The sequence below is a fragment of the Hyla sarda genome, chromosome 1, assembly GCF_029499605.1.
Source record: "Hyla sarda isolate aHylSar1 chromosome 1, aHylSar1.hap1, whole genome shotgun sequence".
Lineage (NCBI taxonomy): Eukaryota > Metazoa > Chordata > Amphibia > Anura > Hylidae > Hyla > Hyla sarda.
In genome coordinates, this window is record NC_079189.1 from 394704776 (window position 1) to 394727541 (window position 22766).

Here is a 22766-nt window from a genome sequence, read left to right on the forward strand (position 1 = left end):
GTGGTCCCAGCTCTCTTCAGTTTATTGACAAGGTCCTGTCGTGTAGTTCTTAGCTGATCCCTCACCTTCCTCATGATCATTGATGCCCCATGAGGTGAGATCTTGCATGGAGCCCCAGACCGAGGGAGATTGATTGTCATCTTGAACTTCTTTCATTTTCTATTAATTGTGCCATCAGTTGTTGCCTTCTCACCAAGCTGCTTGCCAATTGTCCTGTAGCCAATCCCAGCCTTGTGCAGGTCTACAATTCTATCCCTGATGTCCTTACACAGCTCTCTGATCTTGGTCATTGTGGAGGGGTTGGAGTCTGTTTTATTAACCCCTTAAGGATCGGGGTTTTTTCCGTTTTTGCATTTTCGTTTTTTGCTCCTTGCCTTTAAAAAATCATAACTCTTTCAATTTTGCACCTAAAAATCCATATGATGGCTTATTTTTTGCGCCACCAATTCTACTTTGTAATGACGTCAGTCATTTGGCCCAAAAATCTACGGTGAAACGGTAAAAAAAATCATTGTGCGACAAAATTGAAAAAAAAAACGCAGTTTTGTAACTTTTGGGGGCTTCCGTTTCTACGTAGTACATTTTTTGGTAAAAATGACACCTTATCTTTATTCTGTAGGTCCATACGATTAAAATGATACCCTACTTATATAGGTTTGATTTTGTCGGACTTCTGGAAAAAATCATAACTACATGCAGGAAAATTAATATGTTTAAAATTGTCATCTTCTGACCCCTATAACTTTTTTAGTTTTCCATGTATGGGGCGGTATGAGGGCTCATTTTTTGCACCGTGATCTGAAGTTTTTAACGGTATCATTTTTGCATTGATAGGACTTATCGATCGCTTTTTATTCATTGTTAAATGATATAAAAAGTGACCAAAAATGCACTATTTTGGACTTTGGAATTTTTTTGCGCGCACGCCATTGACCGAGCGGTTTAATTAATGATATATTTTTATAATTCGGACATTTCCGCACGCGGTGATACCATATATGTTTATTTTTATTTACACTGTGGTTTTTTTTTTTATTGGAAAAAGGGGGTGATTCTAACTTTTAATAGGGGAGGAGTTAAATGATCTTTATTCACTTTTTTTTTTCACTTTTTTTTTGCAGTGTTATAGGTCCCATAGGGACCTATAACACTGCACACACTGATCTTCATCATTGATCACTGGTTTCTCATAGGAAACCAGTGATCGACGATTCTGCCGCATGACTGCTCATGCCTGGATCTCAGGCACTGAGCAGTCATTCGGCGATCGGACAGCGAGGAGGCAGGTAGGGGCCCTCCCGCTGTCCTGTCAGCTGTTCGGGATGCCGCGATTAGCCGCGGGTATCCCGAACAGCCCGACTGAGCTAGCTGGCAACTTTCACTTTCACTTTTAGCCGAGCGGCTCAGCTCTGAGTGCGCGGCTAAAGGGTTAATAGCGCGCGGCACCGCGATCGGCGCTGCTCGCTATTAGAGGCGGGTCCCGGCATCACTATGACGCCGGGCCTGCCGTGATATGACGCGGGGTTACTGTGTAACCCCGCGTTATATCACGAGAGCAGGACCAAGGACATACCGGTACGTCCTTGGTCCTTAAGGGGTTAAGTGTGTGAACAGGTGTCCTTTATACAGGTAACAAGTTCAAACAGATACAGTTAATACAGGTAATGAGAGGAGAACAGGAGGGCTTCTCAAAGAAAAAATAACAGGTCTATGAGAGCCAGAATTCTTACTGTTTGGTAGGTGATCAAATACTTATGTCATACAATAAAATTAGAGGTTACTCCCAGTAGGTAGGTCCTCCTGTAGATAGTAGCACATTGTGTATAGTACCAGCCCTCCTTTGCGTAGTAAAAGCAGTAGCTCTTTTTGGGTGGTAGTTGTAGTAGTAGAGTAGCAGCAGCCCTCTTTAAGTAGTAGTACTAGCCCCCTTTAGGTAGTAATAGTATCCCACTTTAGGTATTAATAGTAGGCTCCTTTAGGTAGCAATAGTAGCCTCCTTTAGGTAGTAATAGCAGCCCCCTTTAGGTAGTAAAAGCAGCAGCCCCCTTTAGGTGGTAGTCATAGTAATGGCAGCCCCCTTTAGGCAGTGGTAGTAGTGGCAGCCCCTCTTGACAAGATAAAAAAAATATATTTACCTGGCTTCCACATAGTCCGCAGCATGGCTTCTCCTCTGGTCTGTGCTTTGGCGCATGATGATACCGGAACACAGAGTAAAGAGGAAGGATGATCGAGCCTCCTGTGCTTGCCTGCATAATGCCACAAGAGTGAATGACAGGGTAAGGAGCTAATGTCTCTTTGTTCTGTCAAACAGCAGTGCTCTGCATTTAACTATAGGCGCGCCATTAAGACGCACTTATAGTTAAATGCATCCAGGCCTGGCACTGCAGAGTGGTGATGTGTACATTGTATGCATTGCCATTCACTTAGGGGGGTGAGCTAGGTGGCTGCGAGGCCCACAGGAGCACAAGGCATTAGGTGGCCACCTAAGTCGCCATATGGCAGCACCCTACATAAAATGAGTACTGTTTGCAATCAATGCAAATGCACAGAACAACTGTAAGGAATCAAAAGTCTTGAATAAAAGAAATAACAAAACCAGCGCTCAGGGGAATATCAATGGAATATCCAAATGCATTAAAAACATGACTGGGACTTACTCCAGATTCGGAGAAATGAAAGATAATTTTCCACATGCAAGATAATTTTACATACCCCTCTCCAGATTTGGGCGTCGAGTATCCTAAGATCTTCAATGGGTCATGCACAATCGGATAGATGAATCTGCAGATTTATTTCGACATGTTTTTGAGGCTATGTAAGGCTTCCGCCACTTCCTTCATCAGGCATAACAATTATAACAATGTCTACAGTTTAAATACATAAAAGATAATCACTTACCGGATATCTCACTCCTGTTCTTCGCGCTCCATCAGTGAGAGAAGGATGGAGCATGGAGAACAGGAGTGAGATATCTGGTAAGTGATTATCTTTAATGTATTTAAACTGTAGACATTGTTATAATTGTTATGCCTGATGAAGGAAGTGGCGGAAGCCTTACATAGCCTCAGAAACGCGTCGCAATAAAACTGTATGAAGATACGCCGCAGATTCATCTATCTGACCCATTGAAGATCTTAGGATACTCGACACGCAAACCTGGAGGGGGGTATGTAAAATTATCTTGCATCTCCCCCAATGTGGAGTAAGTCCCAGTCATGCTTTTAATGCATTTGGATATTCCATTGATATTCTCCTGAACACTGGTTTTGTTATTTCTTTTATACTATTGCCTATTTTACGGATGCACTTGAAGTCCATCCAGATCCATACCCAGACGCTCTCCAATCGTGATTGGATACCTCCCTTGGTGGAGGAACATCTCTTCTCCTATTTTTTAAACCAACGTGGCCCGGGGGTGTTTGTGGTGAATCCCAAACCATATAGGATTCACTGCTCACACAGGATGAGCTCTCGTTATTTATATATTCACTTTTTATTTATATTATGTATTTTTTATTATTTAAAAAAAATATATATAAATTAAAAAAATAAATAAAATAAAACCTTGTTTTATTGTTATTCAGATTGCAGTGCTCCCTAATAATTTTTTGTTGATTTATTGTGCAGAAGTCTTGAATATCACACTTCCCAATCAAGCTACTCTCTTAAAATCCTCCTCTCCATATGGCTGGCTGATAAGTGGCATTAAATACCTAGGTGTCATCCTGCCCAGTTCTTTAGACAGTCTTTTCGCTGTCAATTATGTGCCTCTTCTCAATAAAATGAAAAAACAAAATGAACAATATAAGCTAACCTACCTCTCCTGGATGGATTGTAGAAACTTGCTTCAGACCTATATTATCCCATCTGTGTTGTATATAGTTCTGCCTGCCCTCCATCTCCAGCAATGGAAGTGCTTGTTTCATTCATTCCTGCGGTCGGGCAAAAAAAACACCTTTACCTTCTGCTCTTTTGAGCCGTAGCAAGGGGTCGGGGGGGTCTGGTTGTCCCAGATGTGGCTCAGCTTTATAGGGCTGTAATCCCTTGACGAGAGCTACATTAATGCTTAAACAGACTCATGACAAACTGCACATAGATAGGGAGCTCTGGCTCTAATGTTCTTTCTCTGGCGATGCTAGCTCTCTTATACCTTTTCTCTCACACGCCCAAAGTCAGACATTGACGATGTTTGGTTAAAATTGGACTGTATTCCTTTCTAGGACTTATGGCCTACTAAAGAACCTCCGATGCCTGGACACATCCAGACACTGCTGCCGATGGTCAAACTTAACTTATACCACCACTACTTAATTAGAAGAGCGTGTGCTGCCATGTTGAGGGAGTATGTCCTTAGGGCTGATCTTAATTGGCTGGAACGTGTGGCGTTGACTGCTAATCGTATTGGGCTCACATTGTGCACGTTGCATTCTGGCATGGTACCGGAGGTAGAATCCATGGTCCCGTTATTTCTGCTCTCATGGTAGAAGGAGTTAAACGTGTCACTCACTGTGGAGGAGCGTAGAGAAGTACTGAGACATTCTCATGGTTTTTCCAGGTGTGTCAAACTGCAGGAGGGCCACTATAAACTCCTCACAAGGCGGTAACGCACACCAGAACTATTGCGTCACTGGGGCCCTGCTCCTACTGACACATGCTGGAGGTGCCAGGCGGGTAGGGGAACCTTTATACATATATGGTGGTACTGCTCAGACATTGTTCAGTTTTGGACGGAAATTGGTAAGCTCATGTCTAATTATAGGCAAACAGATTACATTGACACTCCCACTAATACTCTTAGGTCTATCTAATGTAGACTGCATCTTGCATGAAAAGTAATTAGTTGCTCACTTGCTTATAGTAGCGAAAGCTTTGGTACCCATTCATTGGATGCATGTACTGCCCCCCACCACACTCCATTGGCATCAGAAAGTGTCCGAACTCTGTGGAATGGAAGAATTAGCCTGCTGGAGTACCCACTCTCATGATAACTTCCTGAAAATTTGGCAGCCGTGGCTGACTTCTGCAACTAGCCCAACATTGTACCCCTCTGCTCCTCTGGCACTCCCTCTACTACCTTGATCTTTCTCTATTTTCCTCCTTCTTTGCTTCATATATGCCCTTGGGCCGGACCCTCTACTCGCCACCCTCTATGCTCTACACTCTACCCTCTTCTTTCCTTCTCTCCCCCCCTCCCCCTTTTCCTTCCCTCTCCTTATTATGTTACTAAATCTTTCACTCCCTGTTTTCTCCTTTCTCTTGTTTACTTCTCTTGCCCCTCATCTTATCTCCTTTGGTGTGTTAGTCTGTATAATTATATGTTTCCCTAGTTCCATTATTTCTACACTCTCACCCAGGTGTGGAAGCTTTAAGGTCTAAGAGGGTCTGAGATCTAATTGTATGCTTGTCTATTTGAGGTGTCATATATGGCCTACGTGATAGTTGGTGGAGTTCATCGAATGCGCCTTGAGTACGCCTTTAAGGTACTTCACGCACCACAGAACCAGTCAAGCCTCACTGCTCGACACCTATTGCTTATTGTTCATAGGTTCTTTTTCCCTATATCCCGGTCCACGTTAATGTGTTCTCAGGTATAGTTTTTCTACCCAGTCATGAGCCACAGCTGAGGTGGGGAACTTTGCTACTCATGCCCCTATTTGGAAATGGGCTTCCACATTTTGCATTTCCCTACTTGCCTTATATGTCTTTATTAAATGTTACTATTTGGGGCCTGTGAGCTCACGGACTTGTTATTTGCACTGTTTACTTGTTGTAATGTTATGTACTCTGCTTATGAAAATTAAAATTTATATAAATTGATAAAAATAAAAAAATGAACAACTGTAAGGAACATTTCATTAGATGTGCATATGAAGGCAAGTCTCCACACATGAAGCAAGATAAAGAAGGAGAAAAAAGATAGAGAAGAGAGAAAAAAATTAGTGGGCAATGACTGGCCACCTTTTGAATTACATAGATAAGCTCAATTGTGTTTTGTTACCTGTGATTTCCTGGTGATCTTCTACACCATTTTTCTAAACATCTAGAAGACTCTGAAAGGCAAAAGGGCTTCTCTCTGGTATCCATAGACATGGAGAGCCTCTACACCTGTATGCATCATGATGCAGGTGTGCAAGTGGTCCGCAAGTTCTTGGACACCACAGACAAGACAGAGGGCTTTGACTCCTTGGTATATGAATATTTGAGGTTAATCCTCACTTATATTACCTTTATAGTCACAAACCAGTGGTACAAACACACAAATGGTATGGCTATGGGACCACTAGTTTCCTGCTCATACGCTAATCTATCCATGGCCTCTTTGAAGCACACTTTATATACTCCACCTGCAATCCATTTACCAGCTTTATCAAACTCTTGCTCCATTGGTTGAAGATATCTTTGTTGTGTGGAGCAGTAACATAGAATAATTTAACAATTTTGTTGTATATCACATTACCACCAATAAAGTCAATATAAAGTTCACATCACACTCCAGAAGTGGAGAGCATGATTTCCAGGATGTTCAGATTTGAGCAGAAAAGGGTACACCAATGCAAATAAGTGAAGCATTTTTTTCTTTGCTGTGCCAGATACACTGCCTTTGTATTGTTGGATAGTGGGCAATGAGAAAAGTCTCACCTTGGGCTTCTTTATGTCTCTCTGCACGATCCAGACGATCTGTATACAGAAAAATTTTGAGACCGGCCATCACTTCCTAAAGGTCAAGGCTGAATTCAACGACAAAATATTGTCTGTTTTGCAACCATTAAGATGCATGAATTAGGGGGGTAACTGGTCTAACACCAGAAAGTTCCACAGTGGAGGGAGTAAGGTCTAAATAAATTAGAATTTTTTCAGTGTTGCACTATATAATCCAATACAGATTACCAAAAAGCCTGGTGTTTAGCACAACCCCAAAGGCTATGCCAAGAATCCATGGTTGGAGAAGAACACTTCAGGCAGCAAGGCAATCCATCCAGGAGAAAGGCCGTTGGCGGTAACTATGCAGAATCCTAATGTGGGTCTCTCTCCGCTGTTCAATGCCCTCATAAATTTCAGCCATCCCTCCAAGACACAATTGCAAAGCTCCTCCTGACCTAGAATATTCTCCCACTTGCAGATGACTCTTCTTTTGGAGACCTTGGAAGTCTATCCCATAGGACCTAGTAGATAATGGACAGGGAAATTTTGTGAGGGCTAGATCTCACAAAATCCTCAAAGGCATTGGCGCTGGCTTCCAGTTCTGGATTAGACAAGCATGATGTGCAAAGTGACAGTACCTGTGCAAGGACTGACGGTCATCCAGACAGAACTTTGCTGCAAACCTTCTGAGCCATAGATTTTCAGACTCATTAAACAACGAACCCGCAATCATTATATTCCTAACCTTACATGAAAGAAACAGAGGACTGTCTTGCCCAGCTGAAAACTCTGGCTACTTCTACAAGGAAAGCCATCAAGAGAGCAGGTGAGGGAGGCTAAAGGCCTAGCTCACCTTCTTCCATGCCGATAAAGTGTCTGTAAGTACCAATGAGCATTTAAACTGGAGAGGAAGTTCCAGAAGCCTAGTGTGAAGCCATGCTAGTAAGCTCAAAGGTGTGACAAAATCAGCTCCCAGCAAGAAATTATAATAAAAACTCAAGGCATGTAGCCAATCACCACATGACTAAAAAGGAAGAGAAGCAATTGGAGATAGACAGCTCCGAACCTTCCGCAGATGCACCTGTGCTCGAGCTGGTGGTTGGCATCTCCCGCCGGAATCAGGCATACAAAGGAAAAGCCGGCATCAGGTATCAAATGCTTCTTCAGTTTATTATGGCAATAAAATCACAAGTACAGTGTGTATCAGCCTACGCGTTTCAGGTATTTCTACCCTTAATCATGGCATAAGACACAATAAAATCAGAGACATTTTATAACACACAAACAAGTCATGTGATTTGCTTAACTGAGGTAATATGCAAAAAATGGCAATGGATACTGCACAGAACTCCACAAACGGAATCTAAATCATAACTAACATCTGAGAATTGTATAAAAATCCAGACATGTGAATAAAAATTCCTATGGTGTACTATGTGCATATACTCATACATGTCGGTATACATTATGATTCTTAATAAGTGAGAATTAGATCTGGAGGAAGATCCAGAAGGACTCCCTATTTAAAAGAGTGCGTCTGTGATCTGCCACTGCACAGGTCATTTAACCCTTTAAATTCCAAGCACCCTCAGGGAATCTGTTCTGCCTCCATGTTCATCCCTGAAGTGCTTGGAGAAAGTGGAGATATTAAAGGTGTTATGTCCGCATCTCCAGTTTCCTGGGCTATGTAACCAAGTGGGGTTCCTGGATGGGGCTGTTTTATTAAACATACTGGGTGATAGTCTACTCCCTAATGAGGGATGTTATCTTGTTGAAGTACAGGCAGGTATTGAATGGTGCAGATTACGCCGCAACTGCTCTTGAGATAGGAATTATGAAACTGAGTCAGGTCATTTGCTGATCAGCTAAAGAAAAGGCAGACAGATTAAATAGATCCCAATTAATTGTACAATCCTCTAACAGAAATAAAAAACAGGAGGTGGAGAATATAGCCCCATATTTTGTTACACAATATAGCAGACAGTATTAAAAAATTGGGTACATAATGAAAAAATACCTGCCTGTACTTCAACAAGATAACATCCTAGAAGGGATTATTTCACAGGGTTTTAAAATGACATCTAGAAGAGGTCCCTCATTAGGTAGTAGACTATCACCCAGTATGTTTAACCCCTTAAGGATCAAGCCCATTTTGACCTTAAGGACCAGGCCAATTTTATTTTTGCATTTTCATTTTTTCCTCCTCGTCTTCTAAAAATCGTAACTCTTTTATATTTTCATCCACAGACCAATATGAAGGCATGTTTTTTGAACGACCACTTGTCCTGCGTAATGACATCACTCATTTTACCATAAAATGTATGGTGCAACCAAAAAATACTATTTGTTTGGGGAAATTAAAAAGAAAACCGCAATTTTGCAAATTTTGGAAGGTTTCGTTTTCACGCCGTACAATTTATGGTAAAAATGACATGTGTTCTTTATTCTGTGGGTCAATACAATTAAAATGATACCAGTGATTACATACTTCTCTATTATTGTTACGCGTAAAAATTTTTTACAATTTTTTTATCAAATTAGTATGTTTAAAATCCTGCTATTTTTCCGTATAAGCGGCGGTATGAGGGCTCAATTTTTGTGTCATTATCTGTACTTTTTATTGATACCACATTTGTGTATATAAAACTTTTATACATTTTTTTATAAAATTTTATTTTCTATAAAATATGACAAAAAAGCAGCAATTTTGAGGTTTTTTTTTTTACATTCACGCCGTTCCCCATAGGGGATCAATAATATTATATTTTAATAGTTCTGACATTTACGCACGTGGCGATACCAAATATGTGTATTAAGAATTTAGTTTTTACACTTTATGGGGGTAAAATGGGAAATAAAGGAAATTTTACATTTTTATTGGGGGAGGGGATTTTTCAAATTTTTTTCTTTTTTAAAAACTTTTATTTTAACACTTTAATAGTCATCAAAAGGGACTATTTATAGCAATCCTTTGATTGCTAATACTGTTCAGTGCTATGCATAGGGCATAGCAAAGATCAGTGTTATCAGGTCTTCTGCTCAATCTCAGACCAGAGCAGAAGACCTGTGGAAGGCAGTGGAGGCAGGTGAGGGGACCTCCCTGCGCTGTTCTGGATGACCGGATCGCCGCGGCAGCGTTGCGAGCGATCCGATCATCCATATTTCTGACCGCACTGTCGCAGATACCGTGATCTGTATTGATCACGGCATCTGAGGGGTTAATGGCAGACATCCGCTCGATCACAGATGTCGGCCATTACCGGCCATTACCGGCAGGTCCCTGGCTGCAATCCGATGCTCGCGTTCATGTACAGGACGTAAATATAAGACCTGGTGCGCAGCACCAGGATGTCAATTTACGTCCTTGGTCGTTAAGGGGTTAATAAAACAGACCCATCCAGGAACCCCACTTGGTTACATAGCCCAGGAAATTGGAGATGCGGACATAACCTCTGTATCACGTGCAATTACATGCATATCGCAAGAGAGTTTAGATCTTATGACAGCAATTTGGTTTATAATGTTAAGGATTATATTAATTGCAATTCCAATTTTATTATCTAGCCTCTTGCCAAACATGTCAATGCCAATATGTCGGGTACACCACTAAACCCCTAAAAGAATTCGAAGACGTGTCGGATTGTAAAAATAACCAGTTTAATATCTCCACTTTGTCCAAGCACGTCAGGGATGAACATGACGGCAGAACAGATTCCCTGAGGGTGCTTGGAATTGAAAGGGTTAAAGGACCTGTGCGTGCGGGGGAAGGGGGGAGTCACAGATGCACTCTTTTAAATATGGAGTCCTTCTAGATCTTCCTAAGGTTGCCATTTTTTGCATATTACCTGAGTTAAGCAAATCACATGACTTGTTTGTGTGCTATAAAATGTCTCAGATTTTATTGTGCCTTATGCCATGATTAAGGGTAGAAATACCTGAAACGCGTAGGCTGATATGCACTGTACTTTATGATTTTATTGCCATAATAAACCAAAAAAGCATTTGATACCTGGTGCCGGCTTTTCCTTTGTGTTCCTAAAAAAGGAAGAGGTTGCATCCCCTCACATTGGGAAGCCCACACCTTACTCCTATTTGGACAACATAAGTTTACTGACAGTTACGTCTCTAAATGAAATGCGTGATTGTATACTGCAACTGGGTAACATTACAGTGCTTAAGGAGTACTGGGTTCCTTTGGAACGGATGTAGTAAGTTAGGGAAGATCATCATTTTTCCTAAGGGGCATTGACCTAGAAATGTGAGTGGCAGGTTGAACCATCTATCCAGTTCCATGTGTCTTTTCTTAAATAAAGGAGGGACATTTAAAAGATAGAAAGAATAGGAGTTACGCCCCAAATTCCTAGGTAAATAATGACAGGCTTGAGTACCTGTGGACCTACTCCAAGAGAAGACCATGGTGCACAAACAGGGGTGTCCCCAACACCAGAAACTCACTTTTAGACACATTGGGGGGGGGGGGGGATTTATCAAACCTATGCAGAGGCCCATAGCAACAAATCAGATTGCTTCTTTTATCCTTTAGAGGCCTTTTAAAAAATAAAAAAGCACTCTGACAACAAGCCTGTGGATCACACACAAATAGCTGGATTTCATCCACAAACAGAGTCATTTTTACTTCCCTTTGCTGGACACAAATTCCTCAAAAAACACCTGCATCTTTTAGATGACAAACCAAAGGTTCCAGGGTAAGATCAAACAACAAAGAAGAAAGACATCACAACTTTTTGTAGATATGGGGCTCCATAGCTGCAGACCGGTCCGAGAACCCATCCCCTGTCCACTGCTTGGGCCCCCTGTTGGCAATTCGCCAGTCTTCAATCCTTGGATTACTTTTGATAGGTACAAACCAATGGATGCTCACAAGTCCTGCTACAATGTGACCGTCCTCCAAGTTTTACTTGACCATTTTCTCTGTTTCCAGAATGACTGTTCACATAATATATTGCATGGATGCCATTATAAACAGAAAATCAATATTATTCACTTCATCTGAAGGCAATAGGAATAACACAGTCAGCGAATCACCGGTTCATCTTCTTTATTTTAAATACTTACGTTTGTACATACATACAATGGGAGGGACATGCACGGGGGTAAAGCTGGGCGGCGACAGTATCTGTTTCGCTCTATGATAGTGCTTCTTCTGACCTCAACCATGCTTGGACTCACTGGGAACATATAAAGGTGCATAACTATTGTATCCGATCACCAATCTCCAAGGTTAAACCACGTGATTAAAAAGGTAACAGGTAGGAGGTATCTTGCATAAGGTTACTTAGAGAACTTTACTTAAAAACATACTGCAATATCCTCTTTATCGTTAGCTCTTTTTAGTACATTTGGATTTGTATATACTAGACCAGAGTGGTGGAATCACTATTTCTAGGTTACAGAAGCACCCAGCAGTACACCAATTTTTCTATTTCTATGATCTCACTGTGAGGAAAAAATTTGATCAGCCATATTGACCCTTTTTTGTCCAGAAGCATAAAAAATATGTGTATAGCTTAATTGTCTGAATTTACCCCTTCCCAACATGTGACAGATCAGGTCCGTCACGCAAAAACATGCCACTAGTGACATCAATGATCGCTTTCTCTGCTATTTCAGTGGCAGGACCTAGCTGCCAATCAGCTGGTATCCCTCCACAGCTGCCAGAACCCAGATTGCACTGTCTCAGCAGTATTAACCTTATGCTGTGGTCAGTACCGACCAGGACATCTATAGGAATGACAGGAGGAAGGGGCTCTCCCTGTCCCCCATTGGTGATTGCAGTACAGATACACTGCAGTAAAGTTTAACAGGTAAAAACTAAAAAGTATAACAATAAAATGGTTTTCAATAAATTATATAGGGATATGTGGAGCTCACACAAAAAATATGCAAGGTTAACTGAGATATTCTCACACCCCAGAGAGAATTACTAGAAAGAGAAAAAATAAAAATGGATTACTCAGTCCTCAGCTATATCATTCAAAAAGAATGTATGATGGATGAATGGTTCAGATAGAAAAATAGTAGACTTCCAGACTAATATAGTAACAATATAAAATTTAATAACAAAAAGAAATAACAAAAAAGGATGAAATTGCTAAAAAATCACAGCCGCAGGTCCCTACGGCTGTGCAATAAATGATGCGCCAATTGGCATAAATATCTATTATCAATAAATAAGCCTTGAGGAGTAAATAATATTAGCATATAATATATTCAATGCAGTCATATAGAGCAATATGACTGGATATAATGTAAGATGTGACAATGTAACTGAATATGAACTTGCAATTTGTAAACCTGTAAATGAAAAAAGTAGCAAAGAAAGACTGATCTTGAATGTTAAAATGGTTATCCAGGAAAAAAACTTTTTTTTATATATCAACTGGCTCCAGAAAGTTAAACAGATTTGTAAATGACTTCTATTAAAAAATCGTAATCCTTTCAGTACTTATGAGCTTCTGAAGTTAAGGTTGTTCTTTTCTGTCTAAGTGCTCTCTGATGACACCTGTCTCGGGAACCGCCCAGTTTAGAAGCAAATCCCCATAGCAAACCTCTTCTAAACTGGGCGGTTCCCGAGACACGTGTCATAAGAGTGCACAAAAAGGCCTTTAAAAAATGCAAAATGTGAACAAAGCCTCACTTAACAACCCTGTTCTTGTCTGTTATTCCACCTCAAGGGAGGTAGGGTGGGGTTACACCGGATCAGACCCAGACCAGAACGAGGTGGTAAAGTGAACTTCTGCTCACTGTGTACAGTATACAGCTATCTATATACAGTCATGGCCGTAAATGTTGGCACCCCTGAAATTTTTCTAGAAAATAAAGTATTTTGCACAGAAAAAGATCAAAGTAACACATGTTTTGCTATACACATGTTTATTCCCTTTGTGTGCATTGGAACTAAACCAAGAAAGGGAGTAAAAAAAGCAAATTGAACATAATGTCACACCAAACTCCAAAAATGGTCTGGACAAAATTATTGGCACCCTTTCAAAATTGTGGAAAAATAAGATTGTTTCAAGCATGTGATGCTCCTTTAAACTCATCTGAGGCAAGTAACAGGTGTGGGCAATATAAAAATCACACCTAAAAGCAGATAAAAAGAGAGAAGTTCACTTAGTCTTTGCATTGTGTGCCTGTGTGTGCCACACTAAGCATGGACAACAGAAAGAGGAGAAGAGAACTGTCTGAGGACTTGACCACCAAAATTGTGGAAAAATATCAACAATCTCAAGGTTACAAGTCCATCTCCAGAGATCTAGATTTGCCTTTGTCCACAGTGCGCAACATTATCAAGAAGCTTTAAACCCATGGCACTGTAGCTAATCTCCCTGGGCATGGATGGAAGAGAAAAATTGATGAAAGGTGTCAATGCAGGATAGTCCGGATGGTGGATAAACCGCCCCAAACAAGTTCCATAGATATTCACGCTGTCCTGTAGGCTCAGAAAGCATCAGTGTCAGCATGAACTATCCAACGACATTTAAATTAAATGAAACGCTATGGTAGGAGACCCAGGAGGACCCCACTGCTGACACAGAGACATAAAAAAGCAAGACTACATTTTGCCAAAATGAACTTGAGTAAGCAAAAATCCTTCTGGGAAAACTTCTTGTGTACAGATGAGACCAAGATAGAGCTTTATGGTAAAGCACATCATTCTACTGTTTACCGAAAATGGAATGAGGCCTACAAAGAAAAGAACATAGTACCTACAGTGAAATATGGTGAAGGTTAAATTATGTTTTGGGGTTGTTTCTCTGCCTCTGGCACTGGGTGCCTTGAATGTGTGCAAGGCATCATGAAATCTGAGGATTACCAATGGATTTTGGGTCGCACTGTACAGCTTAGTGTCAGAAAGCTGGGTTTGCATCCGAGATCATGGGTCTTCCAGCAGGACAATGACCCCAAACATACGTCAAAAAGCACCCAGAAATGGATGGCAACAAAGCGCTGGAGAGTTCTGAAGTGGCCAGCAATGAGACCAGATTTAAATCCCATTGAACACCTGGGGAGAGATCTCAAAATTGCTGTTGGGGAAAGGCGCCCCCTTCCAATAAGAGAGACCTGGAGCAGTTTGCAAACGAAGAGCGGTCCAACATTCCAGCTGAGAGATGTAAGAAGCTTATTGATGGTTATAGGAAACGACTGATTTCAGTTATTTTTTCCAAAGGGTGTGCAACAAAATATTAAGTTAAGGGGGCCAATACTTTTGTCCAGCCCATTTTTGGAGTTTGGTGTGACATTATGTCCAATTAGCTTTTTTTCCTCCCTTTTTTGGTTTAGTTCCAATACATAAAAATGGAATAAACATGTGTATAGCAAAACATATGTTACTGCAATCCTTTTCTGTGAGAAATACTTCATTTTCTTGAAAAATTTCAGGGGTGCCAACATTTAAGGCCATGACTATCTATGGTTTTAAAGGGGTATTCCAGGAATAGAAAATCAAAGCTGATTTCTTCCCAAAACAGCTCCCCATCTGTCTCCAGGCTTTCTCAGGCATATTGATGTCACCGTTGTAGCTTCAGCGCTCCGTTCGGCTCATACATGTGCATATCTTTCCTCTGCCTCCTTGTTCTGTTTTAGGTACTACTGTGCAAGTGCTTCTTTCAGTGGGGTGCAGCACAACTTCGCCACCATCCTGCTGTACCCAGGAAGCAGCAAATGCGCAGATTTACTGTATTTTTTTGCTGGGCAGGAGATAGATGATGTATATCTCCTGCCCAGCATGAGCTGAGGCACAGCTCAGTTCTGCTAGTAGCAAGGACAGTATGCTATACCACGGTGCATACAAACAATGGGGTGCAGTAGCGTGTTCTGGCATCTGCCCGGGCGCACCACTGCATCATCATCCGCCAGCAGCCAATAGAGAGCCTCCACCCCACCATGCATTAATCCATACATCCATGGGCAAAAAAGTTCCTAAAGCTATTAACAGATATTCTATAGAATCTAAATAAATTACCAGGGCATACATAGAGATAGATGCATTGTGAAGCCTCCAAGTACACCAACTGACCCCCAAGACCCCATGAGCAAACCCCACACAGCGCAGAGGCACAGCCATGAACAAACTAAACTAAAAAATTAAATAAAAATAATACAAAAAATACTAATAAATATAAAAAAAATAGCAATTTTCGTTTAAAGAAACAATGACATAAAGATGAAAATCTAAATAGCAGGTCACTGGATCGGCATGTTGTCTTATGTCCCTATCTTCCATATTCACAATGCTTAGAGAGATATCCAATGATGTACAAAATCTATAAAAAACAATAAACATCGGTAAGTAAACAACATAATAAAAAATAATGCAATATTCAATATACAGTGTTTCACACGTCCGTGGGAATTTTGGGCCTTGCCGCATGCCGGGCGGGGACCGAACCGGGGTGACTGCTGATATCGATCAGCAGTCACCCCGCGCAAATGCCCAGGGGGGCGATTTGAAGCGATTCCGGTGATACGTGTGATCCGCTGACCCGGAGATACATGGTTATCGGGGGTGTAGGATACACCCCCAATCACCTCCTGTATCTATGGGGAGGTGGCGATTTCTTCACCCCACCAGGATCGCTGCTATAGGCCAATAGCAGCCGGCAGGGGAGGGGTTAACCACCTCTTCTCGCAGCTCTGCCGACTAACTGAGTTTAGTCAGCGGTCAGAGCTGCAAGAAGGAGCTGTGGACGCCCCCTCTGCCAAGATCGGAGCCCCTCAGGACAGAAGAAGCCCCCCCTTAGAGCAGGGACAGATTACAGAACAGAGAAAGGTAGGAGTAAAAAAAAGTGAAAGTAAAAAAAAAAATTCACCCCCAACCCCCTAATAGGTCCACAGTTTTTTTTTTTGTTTGGCATGACCCGGGCCCTATTAGGGGTTCAGGGCGCTGCGATTTGCCCCCCTTTTATTTGGGGCCAGCAGTTCCCCCCCCCCCCCCACATATAACGGTGTGTGATTTCTAATCACACACCACTATATCTAAAGTTACATCAAACACACACTACATACTCCCCCCCAACACACAACACCTATCCCCCCCACCACCACCGTAGAAAAAAGGCGATGGCTCGCCAGGTATTTTCGCCGGTGGAGGCATACGCTTTTCTTGCCTCCGGCTCCAAATCTGCCAGTGAGGACGAGGAAGATCCTACATTCCTGTGTTCTTCCTCGTCCTCCTCATCATCTAGTACTAATGATGAGTCCCCCGTTACAGCGGCGGAGACGCTGCCAGGTGAGGCCACGCACCCCCATGAAAGTGGCCCAGTGGGCAGCACTAGTACGAATGGCCATGCCGCTCGTAGTAGGAGTCCGACCCCCCCAGAAAAGTGTACCGGAGCCCCCTTCCGGTGAACCTGTCTGGAGACCCCCAAAGGCTTATCAGCCACAGATTCCTGAGTTTGTTGGCGACTCCGGAATCCGGATTGACATGGCTGGATTCACTGAAATTGACTATTTCAATTATTTTTTCAGTGACAGCTTTGTCAATCACATGGTGGAGTAGACGAATCTGTACGCCCAGCAGTTCATTGCCAGCCACCCAGTTTCTGTTTTGGCGAAGCCCAATCAATGGTACGCTATTGATGCAGCAGAAATGAGGACATTTTGGGGCCTCGTGCTGCATATGGGACTGGTCAAAAAGCCTAGTATCAGACAGTACTGGAGTGGGGACATCCTATACCAGACCCCGCTTTACAGTATGGTCTTGGCACGGAGGCGGTTCAAGGCCATTCGGAAATGCCTCCATTATGCTGATAATGCGGCATGTCCCCTCCCCCCCCAGGGTGATCTCACCTACGATCAGCTTTACAAAGTGAGGCCGGTCATAGATCACTTTGGGGCCAAATTTTGGGAGGCATACATACCCATCAGGGAGCTCTCGGTAGATGAGTCTCTTCTCAGTTTTAAGGGGAGACTTATCTTCCACCAGTATATTCCCTCGAAGCGGACGCAGTATGGCGCGAAGCTCTACAAACTTTGTGAGAGTACCTCCGGGTACACTTGCAAGTTTATAGTATATGAGGGACGAGATTCCCGTCTTGAACCCTCAGATTGTTCCCCCACTCAGGGTGTTAGCGGGAAAATCGTCTGGGACCTTGTGCACCCATTGCTGGATAAGGGTTACCATGTGTAAGTGGACAACTTTTATACCAGCATCCCTCTGTTCACATCCCTTGTCGCCAGATCCACGTCCGCTTGTGGGACCATGCTGAAGAACCAGAGAGGCCTAGCTCTAAATTTTGTTCAGACACCTATGCCCAAGGGTGAGTCCCGTGCCCTTACCAATGAAAACCTGTTGCTGGTCAGGTATAAGGATAAGAGGGATGTCCTTATGCTGACCACAATTCATGGTAATGGCAGCTCACCAGTCCCTGTGCGAGGTACCACAACAACGGTCCTCAAGCCTGATTGTATTCTGGACTACAATCGGTATATGGGGGGAGTTGATCTTTCTGATCAAGTCCTTAAGCCATCCATAATTATATAAAGAGAGGGGGGCTCACCAAATCATAACGTGGGTGCTACTACTCAGTAAGCAAAAAATTTGCTACACAAAAAGCAGAATTACTGTAAAGAGTGCACACCACAAAGTTAATGTATATATAACACATTTTATTAAGTATCACATTGAGAGTACAAGACAAAGGGCTAAAATCAATTAAAAAGCTCTAAACCGAGCAAACCTCTACAACATGGGAGAGGGGTCATGAACCCCCTTCTCACCAAAGTCCCCTCCCTCTGTAATTAACCCCTTAAGGACTCAGGGTTTTTACGTTTTTGCACTTTCGTTTTTTCCTCCTTACCTTTTAAAAATCATAACCCTTTCAATTTTCCGCCTAAAAATCCATATTATGGCTTATTTTTTGCGTCACCAATTCTACTTTGCAGTGACATTAGTCATTTTACCCAAAAATGCACGGCGAAACAGAAAAAAAAATCATTGTGCGAAAAAAACGCCATTTTGTAACTTTTGGGGGCTTCCGTTTCTACGCAGTGCATATTTCGGTAAAAATTACACCTTATCATTATTCTGTAGGTCCATACGGTTAAAATGATACCCTACTTATATAGGTTTGATTTTGTCGCACTTCTGGAAAAAATCATAACTACATGCAGGAAAATGTATACGTTTAAAAATGTTATCTTCTGACCCCTATAACTTTTGAATTTTTCCACGTACAGGGCGGTATGAGGACTCATTTTTTGCGCCATGACCTGAAGTTTTTATCGGTATGATTTTTGTTTTGATCGGACTTTTTGATCACTTTTTATTCATTTTTTAATGGTATAAAAAGTGACCAAAATACGCTTTTTTGGACTTTGGAATTTTTTTGCGCGTACGCCATTGACCGTACGGCTTAATTAATTATATATTTTTATATTTCGGACATTTACGCACGTGGCGATACCACATGTTTTTTTTTTTTTTTACACTGTTTTATTTTTTTTATGGGAAAAGGGGGGTGATTCAAACTTTTATTAGGGAAGGGGTTAAATGACCTTTATTAACACTTTTTTTTTACATTTTTTTTGCAGTGTTATAGGTCCCATAGGGACCTATAACACTGCACACACTGATCTCTTACACAGATCACTGGAGTGTATTACCACGCCTGTGATCAGTGTTATCGGCGCTTGACTGCTCCTGCCTGGATCTCAGGCACGGAGCAGTCATTCGCCGATCGGACACCGAGGAGGCAGGTAAGGGCCCTCCCGGTGTCCGGTCAGCTGTTCGGGACGTCGCGATTTCACCGCGGCGGTCCCGAGCAGCCCGACTGAGCAGCCGGGTCAATTTCACTTTAGAAGCGGCAGTCAGCTTTGACCGCCGCTTCTAAAGGGTTAATACCGCACATCGCTGCGATCGGCGATGTGTGGTATTAGCCGCGGGTCCCAGCCGTTGATTAGCGCCGGGACCGACACGATATGATGCGGGATCGCGGCGCGATCCCGCTTCATATCGCGGGAGCCGGCGCAGGACGTAAATATACGTCCTGCGTCGTTAAGGGGTTAAATACTGTGGCTACCAAGTAGTGGTGCTGACTGAAGAATAATACACATGCCAAACATTAGCCTCTACACCAGCAATCAAAATGAGCTAACACCAAATAATATAAAAATAAGCAATGTGCAAAGGAATAAATAAATTCATATCACCAGTACATAGCGACCACAGAACAGAAGAGCCGGAATGATAAGTGGCCGGACGGGACCCCTAAGCCCCACGCGTTTCATCACCGTTTGTGACTTCCTCAGGGGTGTGACATGCCCCCCCAAAAACCATTTCAGAAAAACTCACTCTCCAAAATCCCATTGTTGCTCCTTCCCTTCTGAGCCCTCTACTGCGCCCGCCGAGCACTTGACATACACATATGAGGTATTCCCTTACTCGAGAGAAATTGGGTTACAAATAATTTTGAGAGGATTTTTTTCCTTTTACCCCTTGTAAAAATTCAAAAACTAGGTCTACAAGAACATGCGAGTGTAAAAAATGAAGATTTAGAATTTTCTCCTTCACATTGCTGCTATTCCTGTGAAACACCTAAAGGGTTAACACACTTACTGAATGTCATTTTGAATACTTTGAGAAGTGCAGTTTTTATAATGGGGTCATTTATGAGGTATTTCTAATAAGAAAGCCCTTCAAATCCCTGAAAAATGTAGAAAATTTTGTGAAAAATTGGAAAATTGCTGTTGAACTTTGAAGCCCTCTGATGTCTTCCAAAAGTAAAAACATGGCAACTTTATGATGCCAACATAAATAGACATATTGTATTTGTGAATCAAAATTCACAAGCAGAGAGCTGCAAAGTTAGAAAAATGCAAAATTTTCAGTTTTTTCATCAAATTTTAGAATTTTCAACCAAGAAATGATGCAAGTATCGACAAAATGTTACCACTAACATAAAGTAGAATATGTCACGAAAAAACATTCTCGGAATCAGAATGATAAGTAAAAGCATCCCAGAGTTATTAATGCTTAAAGTGACAGTGGTCAGATGTGCAAAAAACGCTCTGGTCCTACAGTGGAAATTGGCCTGGTCCTTAAGGGGTTAATACCCCACAGGTGTTTGACGACTTTTCGTTAAAGTCGGATGTTTAAATGAAAAAAAAAATTTTTTCACTAAAGTGCAGATTTTTCCCCAAATTTACCATTTTTACAAAGGGTAATGGGAGAAAATGCCCCCCAAAATTTGTAACCCCATCTCTTCTGAGTATGGAAATACCCCATGTTAGGATATAAAATGCTCTGCGGGTGAACTAAAATGCTCAGAAGAGAAGGAGTCACATTTGGATTTTGGCCCTAAACTGTATCCTTGAAATACGACAGGGCTCCGAAGTGAGAGAGAACTATGCGCATTTGAGGACTAAATTAGGGATTGCATAGGGGTGGACATAGAGGTATTCTATGCCAGTCATTCCCAAACAGGGTGCCTCCAGCTGTTGCTAAACTCCCAGCATGCCTGGGCAGTCAGTGGCTGTCCGGAAATGCTGGGAGTTGTTGTTTTGCAACAGCTGGAGGCTCCATTTTGAAAACACTACGTACAATACGTTTTTCATTTTTATTTGGGGGGACAGTGTAAGGGGGTGTGTATGTAGTGTTTTACCCTTTATTATGTGTTAGTGTAGTGTTTTTAGGGTACATTCACTCGGGCGGAGGTTTACAGTGAGTTTCCCACTAGGAGTTTGCGCTGCAGTGAAAAATTTGCCGCAGCTCATACTTGAAGCTGGAAACTCACTGTAAACCTGCCGTGTGAATGTACCCTGTACATTCACATGGGGGCAAACCTCCAGCTATTGCAAAACTACAACTCCCAACATGCACTGACAGACCAAGCATGCTGGGAGTTGTACTTTTTCAACAGCTGGAAGTACACTGGTTGGAAAACCTTCAGTTAGGTTCTGATACCTAACTCAGTATTTTCCAACCAGTGTGCCTCCAGCTGTTGCAAAACTACAACTCCCAGCATGTACTGATCGCCGAAGGGCATCCTGGGAGATGTAGTTATGCAACAGCTGGAGGTACGCAGCTACAACTCCCAGCATGGCGAGACAGCTGTTTGCTGTTTGGGCATGCTAGAATTTGCAGCTTTGCAACATCTGGAGGGCTACAGTTTGAGACCACTATACAGTGATCTCCAAACTGTAGCCCTCCAGCTGTTGCAAAACTGCAAATCCCAGCATGCCCAAACAGCTGTCTGGGCATGCTGGGAGTTGTAGTTTTGCAACATCTGTAGGGCTACAGTTTAGAGACCACTGTATAGTGGTCTCAAACTGTAGCCCTCCAGATGTTGCACCGACTTCCGTAGGATCCAGGGAGCCGCATCACCGTCCTCTTCTGCCGCCGATCGACGCCGCTGATGGGTAAGTGGACTTCGGCGCCGGTCCTCGTCAGTTTCCCCGTTCTGCCCAGTCTACTGTGGGTGGGCAGAACGGGGAAACCGAAAGTTAACCCCCCCGCCCCCGATTTGCTATTGGTCGTTGCTTCTTGATGACCAATAGCAGGGATAGGAGGGGTGGCACTCCTACCACCTCACTCCTATCCCTTCAGGGGGATCATGGGTGTCTTGGACAACCCCGATCCCCCTCATTTTCCGGGTCACCGGAGACCCGTATGACCCGGAATCGCCGCAAATCGCCAGTGTGAATTCACCAGTCATTTGCGGCGATCGCCGACATGGGGGGGTCGGTTGGATGATAGATACAGCACGGGGTGCCACTGATAGATATCAGCAGTCACCATGGTCCGGTCCCTGCCCGGCGCGCGGCAGGGACCAAAATTCCCGCGGACGTACGCGGACGTCCTTTGTCCTTAACTACCAGGTAGCTAGGACGTACGTGTACGTCCTTGGTCCTTAAAGGGGTACTCCGCCCCTGGCATCTTATCCCCTATCCAAAGGATAGGGGATAAGATGTCAGATCGCCGGGGTCCCGCTGCTGGGGACCCCGGGGATCGCTGCTGCAGCACCCCGCTATTATTACTGCGCAGAGAGAGTTCGCTCTGTGCGTAATGACAGGCGATACAGGGGTCGGAGCAGCGTGACGTCATGGCTCCGCCCCTCATGACATCACAGCCCGTCCACTTAATGCAAGTCTATGGCAGACCG

The 22766-nt window shown here is 42.8% G+C and overlaps 1 protein-coding gene across 1 annotated transcript in view; it reads right to left on the reverse strand.

The window, feature by feature from the left end:
• The window catches only part of SLC7A8 (solute carrier family 7 member 8), a 120558-nt gene that overhangs the window by 97157 nt on the left and 635 nt on the right, over positions 1-22766 (reverse strand). The gene's annotated exons all lie outside the window — the stretch shown is intronic.